This window comes from Phyllobates terribilis, unplaced genomic scaffold (genome assembly GCF_046119375.1).
Source record: "Phyllobates terribilis strain yellow unplaced genomic scaffold, ASM4611937v1 Scaffold_191__1_contigs__length_3620865, whole genome shotgun sequence".
Lineage (NCBI taxonomy): Eukaryota > Metazoa > Chordata > Amphibia > Anura > Dendrobatidae > Phyllobates > Phyllobates terribilis.
Window position 1 is genome coordinate 1,360,718 of NW_027362951.1, and position 11,325 is coordinate 1,372,042.

Sequence of the window (11,325 nt, forward strand, 5' to 3'; positions counted from 1 at the left end):
AGCTGCCTTGTTTTATCTGGCTGGTGATCAACATATGGCAGGAGCACACACCTTTTTCTAAAAAAAAATATTTTAAATAAGTTTAAAACAAATATTCGGCTTCTCTGTCTTTTGATCGCCAGCCAAGGTAAAGCCAGGCAGCTGGGGGTGGCAGGCCGTAGCTGTCCGCTTTACCTGCGGTGAGAATCAAAAATTCTGCAGAGTGCTACATCATGTTTTTAAAAATGATTTCTTTTCACACTTCTATATGTCACAGACCCAACAGCCAATCACAGATGCTGTCAAAGAGGATGGGCGTCTGTGATTGGCTGTTCGAGTAATGTACAATCAGCCCATACATTCTAGTATGGTACTATGTATGGGCTACTTTCAGGTTACTCAAGCAGCCAATCACAGACGCCCATTTTCTGTGTCAGCGTCTGTGATTAGCTGTTGGGCCTGTCACACATATAGAAGTGTGAAAATAAATAAATAATAAAACAAAAATGACATAGCGCTCCGCAGAATTTTTGATTCTCAGCGCAGATAAAGCAGACAGCTACAGGCTGCCACTTCTAGCTGCCTGGCGATCAAAAGTCAGGAAAGCCCAATGTTTTTTTTTAATTATTTAAAAAAATAATACAAAAAAAAATGCGTGGGCTCCCGCCATATTTTGATCGCCAGCCTGGTAAAAAACCAGGCAGCTGGGGTCTGGGATTCTCAGCATGGTAAGGCCCAAGCATTCTGGGCCCCCCACGCTGAAAACGGCAGCCCGCAGCCACCCCTGGAATTGGTGCATACATCGTAGCGCCATTTCCAGGCACTTTATCCGGCTCTTCCAACGGCCCTGGTGGGGGTGGCACGCTGGGTAATAATGGGGTCAGTACCAGCTTTGTATTATCAGATGGCACTAAGCCTTAAATTCATGGCGTCACGCCAAACTAGACATGGCCACCATGAATTTCTAGTAAACAGAAAAAAAAACCACAACACAGAAATTTTTTTTTAATAAAAATAAAACACAAAACACATGTAGGGACTCCATCTTTAACCACTTCGCACCAGAGCCTGTTTTTGCCTTCGTGACCGGGCCAATTTTTTCAATTCTGACCAAGGTCACTTTATGAAGTAATTACTCTGGAACGCTTCAACGTATTCCCCTGATTCTGAGATTATTTTTTCGTGACATATTGTACTTCATGATACTGGTAAAATTTCTTCGATATAACTTACGTTTATTTGTGAAAAAATCGGAAATTTGGCAAAAATTTTGAAAATTTTCCAATTTTCCAACTTTGAATTTTCATGAGCTTAAATCAGAGAGATGTGTCACACAAAATAGTTAATAAATAACATTTCCCACATGTCTACTTTACATCAGCACAATTTTGGAACCAAAATTTTTTTTTGTTAGGGAGCTATAAGGGTTAAAAGTTGACCAGCGATTTCTCATTTTTTGAACAAAATTTACAAAAACATTTTTTTAGGGACCACATCATATTTGAAGTCACTTTGAGGGGTCTTTATGACAGAAAATACCAAAAAGTGACACCATTCTAAAAACTGCACCCCTCAAGGTGCTCAAAACCACATTCAAGAACTTTATTAACCCTTCAGGTGCTTCACAGGAATTTTTGGAATGTGGAAGAAAAAAATTAATATTTAACTTTTTTCACAAAAATGTTACTTTAGACCCAATTTTTTCTATTTTCACAGGGGTAACAGGAAAAAATGGACCTCAAATTTTTTTGTGCAATTTCTCTTGAGCGTGCTGATACCCCATATGTGAGGGAAAACCACTGTTTGGGCGCACTGCAGGGTTCGGAAGGGAAGGAGCGCCATTAGACTTTTTGAATATAAAATTTGTCTGAATAATTAGCAGACGCCATGTTGCGTTTGGAGAGCTCCTGATGTGCCTAAACAGTGGAAACCCCCCACAAGTGACACCATTTTGGAAACTAGACCCCTTAGGGAACTTATCTAGATGTGTGTTGAGCACCTTGAACCCCAAGGTGCTTCACAGAAGTTTATAATATTGAGCTGTAAAAATAAAATTTTCACATTTTTCCCACAAAAACATTTTTCATCCCTTAATTTTGCATTATCATAAGGGTAATGGGAAAAATTGCACTATGAAATTTGTTGTGCAATTTCTCCTGAACTCGCTGATACCCCATATGTGGAGGCAAACCACTGTTTGGGCGCACGGCAGGGTTTGAAAGGGAAGGAGCGCCATTTGACTTTTTGAATGTAAAATTTGTCTGAATAATTAGAGGACGCCATGTTGCGTTTGGAGAGCTTCTGAAGTGCCTAAACAGTGGAAACCTCCCACAAGTGACACCATTTTGGAAACTAGACCCCTTAGGGAACTTATCTAGATGTGTGGTGAGCACCTTGAACCCCAAGGTGCTTCACAGAAGTTTATAATATTGAGCTGTAAAAATAAAATTTTCTAATTTTTCCCACAAAACCGTTTTTCATCCCTTAATTTTGCATTATCATAAGGGTAACAGAATAAATTGCACCATGAAATTGGTTGTGCAATTTCTCCTGAGTACGCCGATACCCCATATGTGGGGGAAAACCACTGCTTTGGTGTACGGCAGGGTTCGGAAGAGAAAGGAGCGCTATGTTGGCTGGGATAGGTGGCTGACACCATGTCACATTTGAAGAGTCGCTGACATGCCAAAACAGCAGAAACCCCCACAAGTGACCCCATTTTGTAAACTACACCTCTCAAGGAATTTATCTAGGGAAGTAGTGAGTATTTTTTAATTTTTTATTTTATACAATTGGGCAGTGAAAAAAGCATAATTATATTTTTACCACAAAAAAATGTTTTACCCTCAGATTTTACATTTTCACACAGGGCATGGTGCCGAAATGTGTCACACAATTTCTTCTAAAAGTGGCAATACCCCATATGTGGCTGTATCGTACCGCTCAACCATACGGCGAGATCTGGGGGGGACGGAGTGCTATTTGACAATTGGAGAACAAATTATTGTAGAATAGGCATTTGGATTTGGGAGCACAAAATTTTCTGAATTTCTTTTGGGGGGCAAGGGCCATTTCGCTTTTCCAGAGACTTTCTGCTACCAGTAACTTGGAAGTCCCTTATACTTTTAACAGATGACAGACCTGAGTGGGGACTAGCTTTTTTTGAGGACTGAGTTGAAGCTTTTATTGGGAACATTTTATGTAACATTTATCCGGCGCTCTAGGCCGAGCACTTACATCAGGGTTTCCATCTAAATTTCCAAGTGATATAATTCAGATGAAACCCCTGCGGGATCCATTCACTGTAATGAGGCAGCAGAGTTACTCTGGACTCCGTCTGGCCTCTGTTTAGCGGTGTCCTTTTTTTCAGAAGTGCACAAAACGGCCAACCGCACTTTTATGCACGCCTAAAACAAATGACACCGTGGGATCCCAGGCTAGACGGCGTCCACAGTGGTCTATATCTGCCTCATTACAGGGAATCTTCCGTCATGGGTTCTGGCTGAATCACGTATTTCAGAGATTTACACGGAAACTCTGGTGTAAGTGCTCAGCGCAGAGCGCAGGATAAATGTGAGCAGAGCCTTACTGCGATCTTTCGGAGACATAATAAACAAATCAGTAGCAGGTGAAGAATTGGTTATATTTATTTTTTACGCCACTCCTCGTGCGGTATAAGTGATGAGATTACTTTATTCTTCGGGTCGGTGCGATTACAGAGATACCAGATTTATATCGGGTTTTTATGACTCACAGCTGTCACACACTAAAAGACGCTTTTTTTTGCAAAATCTAGTTTTTGCATCACCATATTTTGAGAGCTATAATTTTTCCATATTTCGGCCGACAGTCATGTGATGGCTTGTTTTTTGCAGGACGAGTTGACATTTTTATTGGTACTATTTTTGGGTACGTGACATTTTTTGATCGCTTTCTATTCCGTTTTTTGGGAGGTAAAATTAACAAAAACCAATTCAGGAATTGTTCTTTGAGGTTTTTTTTATGCCGTTCTGCGTGTGGTAAAAGTGATCAGGCAGCGTTATTCTTCGGGTCAGTACATTTACAGCGATACTATACTTACTGTATATTTTTTTATGTTTTGGCGCTTTTACACAATAAAACAAATTTATAGAAAAAAATATTTTTTTTGCATTGCTTTATTCTGAGCACTATAACTTTTTTATTTTTCGACTGATGGAACTGTATGGCGGCTTGTTTTTTGCGGAACAAGATGACGTTTTCAGCGGTACCATTTTTTTTTCTATTTTGCTTTCTGATCGCATTTTTTTCCACTTTTTGTTTGGCGATATGAGGAAAAAGCATATTTCTTTGCTCCGTTTTTTATTTATTTTTATTACGGTGTGCACAGAAGGAGTTAATTAGTGTGACAGTTTTATAGCTCGGGTTGTTTTGGACGCGGCGATACCAAATATGTGTTCTTTTTTTGGTTTTGTAAAAATATACGGATTTATTGGTTTAATATTTTGTTTATTTATTTTTATTTATTTTGTGATTTTTTTTTTTAACAGTTTAAAAACTTTTTTTTTTTACTTTTTTTTACATTTTTACTTAGTCCCTGTATGGGACATTAATTTTTATTTTTCTGATCACTGATCTCATGTAATGTAATAGACATATATTACATTACATTACATGAGATCTTCCCTGTTTCAGGCAGAGTCTCCTGTCTGGCTCAGCTTGCAGGCTGAGCCAGACAGGACACCATATATGGCAGAGCTGGAGGCGGTCATGTGACCTCCAGCTGCCATAGCAACCCCAGGTCCTGAAAGGAATCGGTGGTCTTCGGAGGTAAGTAAGACGACCCCCTCTCCTCCTGCTGTCTCCTATATGCCGCGATCACTATAGATCGCAGCATATAGAAGACAGCAAAGGGTTAACATCACTGGGACCAGATCCAATCAGGTCCCGATGATGTTCCCTGTCAGAGCTAACGCTTTGCACCGGAATCGCAGCGCTTGCAGGACCCTGGGGGTCCTGAGCGCTGCGAGACCACCCACCGTTTTTAAACGTCCGCGCTGCACAGAGCCCAGGCAGCGCGGACGTTTATGTACAGTGGGCGGTCGGGAACCGGTTAATAAATAACAAAATCCTCGCCCTGACGTAATCCACGGATTTTCTGTCTCCAGCTCTGCTACATCTTTGCCATCAGACAAATATGCCTGCTGACAGAGATGAGCAGGCACAGAATGACACTAGAACACAGTTGTCAGAGAAGTGCTCAGCTGGCCTCCAGCCGCCGACCATGTTTTCCTGCGCGTTGCAAATAATGCATACTTTCAAATGCATGCCTATTTTTGCAATGCAAGTCTACGGTACATTGCGTCTGCGCTGATTTACAACGGATCCGTTGTAACGCACAGCATAAACGCAATGTTAACCCATCCTAACAGCAGCGAGAAGGGGAGATGGAGCCCTGGAGACCGCCTAGTCAGTCTACTGGTGGTACTATCATGACCATTGCCCAGTATGTACTGCCAGCCTCTGTGGTACTAGCATTCAAGCTCACATGGCATGTCCTGCCAGCCAGCCACTGGTGTTAGTACTAGCATGATAGTACCACACCACCAGTGACTGGGCAATGGGCATGCATGATGGTACCACCATTGGCTGGCAGGACAGGACATGCTGGGCATGATAGTGCACAGAGGCTAGCAGGACATACTAAGCATGATTCATGCCTAGTATGTCCTGCAAGCCTCTGTGGTACTATCATGCCCACCCGGCATGTCCTGCCAGCCAGCCACTGGTGGTAGTACTACTAGCATGATAGTACCACAAAGGGCCGGATCCAGGTTTTTCTGGGCCCCGGGCGAAAGAGTCTCAGTGGGCCCCTTTAACACATACCACGATTCATGATGCACAGATACTGTAGAGAAATAAAAGTATAGTACAATGCAAAGATTTCACTTCTTATATTATATGACTGATATCTATTTTAAATTCTACAATAGCTCAGAAACCGGCGAATCGCTCCACAGAGTGTACTGGCCCCCCAAAAATGCTCCATACAGGATATTGGCCCCCAAATAACGCTCCATACAGGATACTGGCCCCCAAAAAAATCCTCCATACAGGATACTGGTCCCCATATAACGCTCCATACAGGATACTGGCCCCCCAAAAATGCTCCATACAGGATACTGGCCCCCATATAACGCTCCATTCAGGATAATGGCCCCATATAACGCTCCACACAGTATACTAGCCCCCATAAAATGCTCCATACAGGATACTGGCCCCCATATAAGGCTCCATACAGGATACTGGCCCCCATATAAAGCTCCATGCAGGCTGTCCCGTCCCCCCCTTATAATGCCCCATGCAGGCTGTTCCCCCCCCCCTTATAATGCCCCATGCAGGCTGTCCCCCCCCCATATAATGTCCCATGCAGGATGTCACCCCCCATATAATGCCCCTTGCAGGATGCCACTTCCCCCCATATAATGCCCCATGCAGGATGTCACTCCCCCCCCCATATAATGCCCTATGCAGGATGTCCCTCCCCCCCCATATAATGACCCATGTAGGATGTCCCTTCCCCTCCATATAATGCCCCATGCAGAATGTCACTCATCATATAATGCACCATGAAAAATGTCACTCCCCCACATATAATGCCCCATGCAGGATATCACTCCCCCCCCATATAATGCCCCATGCAGAATGCCATCCCCCATATAATGCACCATGCAGGATGTCACTTCTCCCCCCCATATAATGCCCCATGCAGGATGTCACCCCGCAATATAAGCCCCATGCAGGATGTCACCCCCCCTTATAATGCCTCATGTAGGATGTCCCTTCCCCCCATATAATGCCCCATGCAGGATGTCACCCCCCATATAATGCCCCATGCATGCTGTCACCCCCCCCCCATATAATGCCCCATGCAGGCTGTCACCCCACCATATAATGCCCCATGCATGATGTCCTCCCCCCATATAATGCCCCATGCAGGATGTCCTCCCCCCATATAATGCCCCATGCAGGATGTCATCCCCCCATATAATGCCCCATGCAGGCTGTTACCCTCCCATATTATGCCCCATGCATGCTGTTAACCCACCCATATAAAGCCCCATGCAGGATGTCACCCGCCCCCAATATAATGCCCCATGCAGGCTGTCACCCCCGCCCATATAATGCCCCATGCCTCCATACATAAAAAAAAAAAAAAATCAAATATTCACCTCCCTCCTCCTCACCTGCTGCCGCTGCTCAGGTCTATACTCCTGCGTTGCCGGCGTCTTCCCGCTCTGCGCTGCCTGTGATGGCTCAGGGGAGGACGCGGTGGAAAGTCGTCACCGCACCCTCTAACCTGAGACGTCACAGGAAGCGCAGAGCAGGAAGACAGCGGATCTGCGGAGGCACGAGGAGAGGTAAGTATCCGGCTGCCGGGGCCCTGAACACGCTGTCTGGAGCGACGCCGGGTCCGTCAGCGCGTACAGGAAGCAGTCCCAGGGCGATGACGTCATCACCCTGAGACTGACCTCCTGCGCACGCTCCGGCAGTGTCGCGCTGCGCACAGGAGGCAGAAGGCCACTGCGGCAGCAGACAGAGCAGGGAGATCGCTCTCCAGAGGGCCCATCACTAATCATATCGGCAGTGCTGCCGACATGATTAGCGAACCGGGGGGGCCCTCTGTTCTCTGTACAGGGGGTGTAGGGGGCGGGACTTGATGGAGACATTGGGGGCAGAATGGAGACATTGGGGGCAGAATGGAGGCAAAATGGAGACATGGGGGCCAGGATAGAGACATGGGGGGCAGAATGGAGGCAAAATGGAGACATAGGGAGCGGGATGGAGACATGGGGGAGAGGATGGGGGCAAGCTTGAGACATGGGGGGCAGAATGGAGGCAAAATGGAGACATGGGGGGCAGGATGGAGACATGGGGGACAGGATGAAGACCTTGTGAGGGGGGTCATGTTACTGTGCAAGGCGACACTAGGTTGCTTTATTTTCTTTATCTTGTGCAGTGTAGAAGCTGGGGAAAAATTGGGTTATGTGCTCTGGAAACTGTTCTTGATAACTGTGTTATCTTATGCAGAGACGAGTCCTGGCTGGAAGAAGTGATGGCAGTCTGCGCTGGATGAAGAGGAAAAGCAAAGATGAAGGACTTCAACTAGAAATGTCACCGGTGAGTCAATGTGTTATCTGTACATTTACACTATACACTGTGTACGTTGTACAGAGCTCCTGTGTATAATGGTACTTATGGTAATATTAGTTTTCTTTTTTTTATTAATAATCAGTATTGTATTCGGTCACTATGTGGTGGTAATATGTGATCTGGTCATAGTGTGGTGGTATTTGTCCCTTGTATGTGGTATTATTCGGTCACTATGTGGTGGTATTATGTGATCTGGTCATGGTGTGATGGTATTTGTCCCTTATACGTGGTATTATTGGTCATTTTAAAAAATATATGTAACACATTCCCATAAATAAAAATATACCTAAAAAGAATATTGGATATTATAAGAAATTTTTAATAGGTTAGCGTAGATTATGGCCCGGCCAGAAGAGTCTCCTTGTCGTGGTGGTGACTTAAAATATCTTTTGGCAAAAACAAAAGCTGCTGGCTATATATGTGATCTGCTGTTCAATGGGAAATGTTAATGTGTGATTGGTGAAGATGTGGTGCAGAAAGTAGAGTTTTTCCAGGAGTGGGCGGTGGGACTGTGGAACTTTTGAGGGATGGAGACAGAGCTGGGGTGGAGGTGGAGCTGGGATGGAGCCTGGCTGGAGTTTCAAGGGGGCCCAAAAATTTTGTCAGTATGGGGCCCCCAAATTACTGGTGGCAGCCCTGCATCTGATGGATGGCTCTAGGTTTGGTGAATGCCAGGAGAATGTGACCTGCCTGAATACATTGCAGGGCTGCCTCCAGGAATTTTAGGGCCCCATACAGCCAAAGTTTTTGGGCCCCCCTGAGACTTCACCCCAGGCTCCACACCAGCTCCACCCCTCGAACCTTCCACAGTGCCACCGCTCACTCTTGGAAAAACTCCACTTTCTGCACCACGTCCTCACCAATCACATATTAACAGTTCCATCGAATACCAGATCACCTACATAGCCAGCAGCTTTTGTTTTGGCCAAAAGATTTTTTTAAGCTGCCACCACGACAAGGAGATTCTTCTGCCCGGGCCCTACTCTACTCTAACCTATTAAACATTTCTTATTTTACCTAAAACTCTTTTTAAGTACAGTATATAGGAGCTCTGTGTATAGTATGTAATGCATAGTGTAAATGTACAGGTAACACACTGACTCACCGGTAACGTCTCTAGTTGAAGTCCTTCATCTTCGCTTTTCCTCTTCATCCAGCACAGACTGCCATCACTTCTTCCAGCAAGGACTCGTCTCTGCAGAAAGTAACACATAGTTATCTAGAGCAGTTTCCAGAGCACATTCCCTAATTTTTCACCAACTTCTACACTACACCAAATGAAGAAAAAAAGCGACATAGTGCCACCCTGCACAGGAACAGGGCCCCCTCCCCACTGAAAACAGCATTCTCAAAAATAAAATACATCACACTTGTAATAATATCCTTTTATTAGCCCCTACAGTAATAATGTAATAATGTCCCACATCCTGCTTCCATATGTACTCCATTCTGGACCCCATATGTCTTCATCTTGCCCTGATATGTTCTCCCATCCTGGCCCCATGTGACTTCATTCTCCCTGCATATTTCTCCATTCTGGCCCCCATGTGTTAGCTCGCATTCTGCCCCGCATGTGTCAGTTCCCATTCTGCCCCCCATGTCTCATCTCCCATTTTGCCCCCCATGTCTCATCTCCTATTTTGCCCCCCATGTCTCAGCTTCCATTCTGAACCCAATTCTCAGCTTCCATTCTGCCCCCCAGGTCTCATCTCCCATTCTGCCTCCCATTTCTCAGCTCCCATTCTGCCCCCCAATGTGTCAGCTCCCATTCTGCCCCCCAATGTGTCAGCTCCCATTCTGCCCCCCAATGTGTCAGCTCCCATTCTGCCCCCCAATGTGTCAGCTCCCATTCTGCCCCCCAATGTGTCAACTCCCATTCTGCCCCCCATGTCTCCTCTCCCATTTTGCCCCCCGTGTCTCAGCTTCCATTCTGCCCCCCATGTGTCATTTACCATTCTGCCCCTATGTCTCAGCTTCCATTCTGCCTCCATTTCTCAGCTTCTATTCTGCCCCCCTTGTCTCAGCTCCCATTCTGCAACCATGTGTCATCTCCTATTCTGCCTCCCATGTCTCAGCTTCCATTCTGACCCCCATGTGCATGTGTTAGCTCTCATTCTGCCCCCCATGTGTTAGCTCTCATTCTGTCTACCCCCATGTGTTAGCTTTCATTCTGCCCCCTTGTCTCATATTCCATTCTGCCCCCTTGTCTCATATTCCATTCTGCCCCCTTGTCTCATATTCCATTCTGCCCCCATGTCTCATATTCCATTCTGCCCCCCATGTGTCATCTCCCATTCTGCCCCCCATGTGTCATCTCCCATTCTGCCCCCCATGTGTCATCTCCCATTCTGCCCCCCATGTGTCATCTCCCATTCTGCCCCCCATATGTCATCTCCCATTCTGCCCCCCATGTGTCATCTCCCATTCTGCCCCCCATGTCTCAGCTTCCATTTTGAACCCAATTCTCAGGTTCCATTCTGCCCCCATTTCTCAGCTCCCATTCTGCCCCCCATGTGTCAGCTCCCATTCTGCCCCCCATGTGTCAGCTCCCATTCTGCCCCCTATGTGTCTTCTCCCATTCTGCCCCCTATGTGTCTTCTCCCATTCTGCCCCCATGTCTCAGCTCCCATTCTGAACCCAATTCTCAGCTTCCATTCTGCCCCCAATGCTCAGCTTCCATTCTGCCCCCCATGTCTCAGCTTCCATTCTGCCCCCATGTGTTAGCTCTCATTCTGCCCCCATGTGTTAACTCTAATTCTGCCCCCATGTCTCAGCTCCCATTCTGCCCCCAATGTTTCAGCTCCCATTCTGCCCCCAATGTTTCAGCTCCCATTCTGCCCCCCATGTTTAATCTCCCATTCTGCCCTGATGTCTCAGCTCCCATTCTGCCTCCACGTCTCCTCTACATTCTGCCCCCATTTTTTTGCTCCATCAAGCCCCCATGTGTCTACTCTCCATTTTGCCCCATGTGTCAGCTCCCATTCTGCCCCATGTGTCATCTCCCATTCTGCCCCCATGTCTCATTTCCCATTCTGCCAACCATGTGTCATCTCCCATTCTTCCCCCCATGTATCATCTCCCATTCTACCCCCCATGTCTCATCTCCCATTCTGCCCCCCATGTATCATCTCCCATTCTACCCCCCATGTGTCA